This window comes from Dipodomys merriami, unplaced genomic scaffold, assembly GCF_024711535.1.
Source record: "Dipodomys merriami isolate MVZ:Mamm:240054 unplaced genomic scaffold, mDipMer1.0.p SCAF_2979, whole genome shotgun sequence".
In the NCBI taxonomy this organism is placed as follows: Eukaryota; Metazoa; Chordata; class Mammalia; order Rodentia; family Heteromyidae; genus Dipodomys; species Dipodomys merriami.
In genome coordinates, this window is record NW_027204469.1 from 6,207 (window position 1) to 10,176 (window position 3,970).

Here is a 3,970-nt window from a genome sequence, read left to right on the forward strand (position 1 = left end):
ACAGATTGGCCGATCAGACTGCTAGACAAGCAGCAGCTGGAAAATTAATCACCTTGGTGGCCAGACACATACATCCTGGACCTAGAATGCTACCAGTAAAGGCAGAGGAATGGGCATCAAAACTTCCTTCCTATGGCCCCAAAACTAGATGGATGGTGGCACCTAGCTCACGCAAAATTTTTAATTCTCCGAGTTCTAGGACTACAGATGTTAAAAAGAATTCTCCATGCCTCACACATGGGAACCAGGAGGATGCAGGACTTGCTAAGAGGCTCGAAAATCAAGATAAGAGAAGGAAATGGACTAATAGAAGACATTGTTAAAAAATGTAGAGCATGTCAGCTAACTAATGCCAGAAGGGGAGAGGAAGTTAATGGAAGCCGAATAAGGGTGACTAGGCCAGGGAAGTGGCTTTCACTGAACTTAAGAAAGGAAAGTTTGGTTATAAGTATTTACTAGTGTTTGTAGACATCTTTTCAGGATGGACTGAGGCTTTCCGAACCAAGCAAGAGACTGCGGGAATAGTGACCAAGAAGATTGTAGAGGAAATTCTCCCAAGATATGGGTTTCCTGCAGTAATACGGTCGGACAATGGAACAGCCTTTGTATCCAAGGTAAGTCAGGGAATAGCCACTGCACTGGGGACAGATTGGAAATTGCACTGTGCTTATAGACCCCAGAGTTCAGGACAGGTTGAAAGAATGAATCGGACACTAAAAGAGACCTTGACTAAATTAGCCTTGGAGACTGGCGCAGACTGGGTGACCCTTCCTCCCTTGGCCCTGTTCAGAGTTAGGAACTCTCCTTACCAGTTAGGATTGACTCCCTTTGAGATCATGATTGGCAATCCACCTCCAATGATCCTTAGTCTCCAATCAGAATTATTGGCTGAGCTAGGTAATGGAGACTTAATAACCACTGTTCCGTCCTTGCAGAAGGTGCAAGGAGAAATCTGTCCTAAGATAAAAGCCATTTATGAATCTGCTTCTATACCCACTCCTCACTCTTTCAGGCCTGGGGACTGAGTCCTGGTCAGAAGGCATCACCCAAGGACACTGGAGCCCAGGTGGAAAGGGCCATACATGGTGATTCTGACCACTCCTACAGCTTTAAAGGTGGACGGAGTAACTGCATGGATCCACCACACCCATGCCAAGCCAGCTGATCCCTTCAATCCTGAGGAGGAGGACCAGCAGCATCTTCAGTGTCAGCATGGAGGGTGTGCCTCACCCAAGCAACCCACTAAAATTGAAGATCAGAAGATTGTCCAAGGACTGATTCTACTATTGATAAGCACTGTGGTAAAGGGAATTAACCCTTCTGCCCCTTACCAACTATGTTGGCTGGTGAATCCTAAATGGGCAAACCTATCCCTGTGGCAACAACAGAAGCCCCACTTAATACCTGGTGGCCAGACTTAACAATAGACTTATGTGATTTAGCAATTGGGAGTTGGGATATTCCCTACCATTATGACCCTAGCAAACTGCCTGAATGCAATGGCCAAACAACTCGTACAGCAACAAAAAGACATTGTAACTCACATGGACTAGACAACAGGCCAGGAGGATGTGCAACCCCAGCCAGAAGATATTACTTAGGGAGATGGCCTATCTATGTCTGTCCTAGGGATGGGAGGAGCCCAGATCTTGCAAAAAGGTGTGGTTATGAACAAGACTATTTTTGCAAAGAATGGGGTTGTGAAACCACAGGAGATGGACATTGGAAGCCGTCCTCTAACTGGGACCTTATTACTATGGCTAGAAAATGGACCTATCAGGGTGAAAAAAATTGTGGAGCAATTCTAGATGGACCGTGCAAAGAATTCCGGTGTAATCCTCTAACTATTACGTTTACTGAGAAAGGGAAACAATTTTGGTTGGGCCCAAGGAAGGACATGGGGACTGAGGCTACATAAGGATGATTATGACCATGATTAATTTTCAGAATAAACCTTAGACAAGAAGTCATTAGAATCGCCCCAGTGGGCCCTAACCAGGTTATTCAGCCTATTCGGCCTGAGAAAGCCCCACCTGCACCACCCCAACCTGAAAACGTAACTACCCTATAGTTACAGAGTAACACACTACATTAGTAGGGCAGCCACCCCCAGAAAAGTAGAACCAGTGGACCTAGTACTAGCATTGCCTAAAAATCCACGAATAGAATTGGTTATAGGTTCCTTTGCATTATTAAATGCCTCTACCTCAGAATTAACTAACTCTTGTTGGCTATGCTATGACACTGTTCCACCTTATTATGAGGGGATAGCAGTGGTAGGTAATGTAACGAGGTCTGTGAACCAAAATGAGTGCAGATGGACTAGTCAAGTTGGATTAACAATGGGCTGAGTTACAGGTCAAGGGATCTGCATAGGTGAAGTACCTCAGGATATGAACTGGATAACCAACAAAATCATAAAACAGCCTGAGAAGGGGAATGAACAGATGAAATATTTGATCCCTCCTAGCAATACATGGTGGGTGTATAATCAATCTGGACTAACTAGTTGTGTGCATATAAGTTATAATGAATGCAGGGGAATATTGTGTGATGATAAGATTGTTACCAAGACTTTTTTTTTACCATAGTAATGAGGAATTTTTAGGTTTATATGAAGCTCCAAAATTTAAGAAAGATAGATATAAATGAGAGCCTTTCACAGCTATTACAATTAGCCTGCTGTTAGGTGCAAGCATTGGAGGGTTAGGATCAGGAATAGCGGCTTTAACAAGACAGGAACAGCATTATTCAGCCATGAGGGAATCAGTAGATGAGATTAAAAGAATAGAAAGCTCAATTTCCCACTTGCAAGATTCTTTAACCTCTTTAACAGAGGTGGCCTTACAGAATAGAAGAGGACTAGACTTACTATTTTTACAACAAGGTGGACTATGAGTTGCATTAGGAGAAGAATGCTGTTTTTATGTAAATCACTCAGGGGTAGTAAAAAATAACATGGCAAAAGTTAGGGAAGGATTAGAAGAATGAAAGAAAAAGTAAGAGGCTGGACAAGGATCGTTTGAATCATGGTTTAATTTTTCTCCTTAGTTAACTACCTTAATTTCTACATTAATTGGACCCTTGCTTATATTACTGCTATTGCTTACTGTTGGGCCTTGCTTGCTAAACAGATTGTTACAATACAATTAATGGTACAACACACCTATACTCCTGTAAACACATCTGATGTTGAAACTGAGATGTAATGTCATCAAGATTGATAACTGTGCCAAAACTCAAGGGGGGAATGTAAGAACCAAACTAAAGCCATATTGTGACAGCTTCTAAAGTTGACTTGTGTCAGTCTCTAATTCCTGTTCTGAGTTAATGTTGCAAAGGTTGCAAAAATGAGCTGAATAATAACATGTTTGTGCAAAATTTTTGAGAACTGTTTTTTAAAGATTGCAGAACACCCAAGAACAAGATGGTTTCGCGACCCAGTCAGCAGAAGATTAACCACAAGAGTTGTCTGCCTTGATGGTTCAAGCAGACACCTGGTCCCTGACCGATCACAATCGAACTTGTCCCTAAACCATAGCATTGCTGTAATTTTGTGTTTTTTGCCTTCTGCGGGTATGGGACGAGGCCCAAGCCTTGGCTTGTTGAATAAACCTTGCATTTTGCAGTTCGGGTTGCCTGGTCTCTCAGTGGTTGTTGGAGGATCTCTAGGACTTGGGTATAACACCTTCAATTGGGAAAGGAAAAGAGGAGTAACAATGGTGGGAGGGATAGTGGCAAGTGCTTTGCTAGGGCATGCCTGTGTGCAGCTGAGTGGCCACCCATGATTCATGGACATACCTCAGCCTCCAAGACACCATCTGGCATCCTGGGAATAGCTCCATTCCATCCCTACTCTTCCTGAGTTGTGTTCCTTGGGCCACACTTCTGAGGGGACAGTGCTGTCAGCTGACAGTTTGGTACCATAGACCGTGCCCAACAGCCATGCTAAGGACATTCAGGTTGTGTC

At 43.4% G+C, this 3,970-nt stretch overlaps 1 long non-coding RNA gene across 1 annotated transcript; it reads left to right on the forward strand.

The window, feature by feature from the left end:
• The first annotated feature begins 299 nt into the window (after positions 1–299).
• On the forward strand, positions 300–3,631 carry LOC138839201 (uncharacterized). The gene is made up of 2 exons (XR_011375910.1): positions 300–614; positions 1,013–3,631. It is a non-coding gene; the product is annotated as an uncharacterized lncRNA (long non-coding RNA).
• Positions 3,632–3,970: the final 339 nt, after the last annotated feature.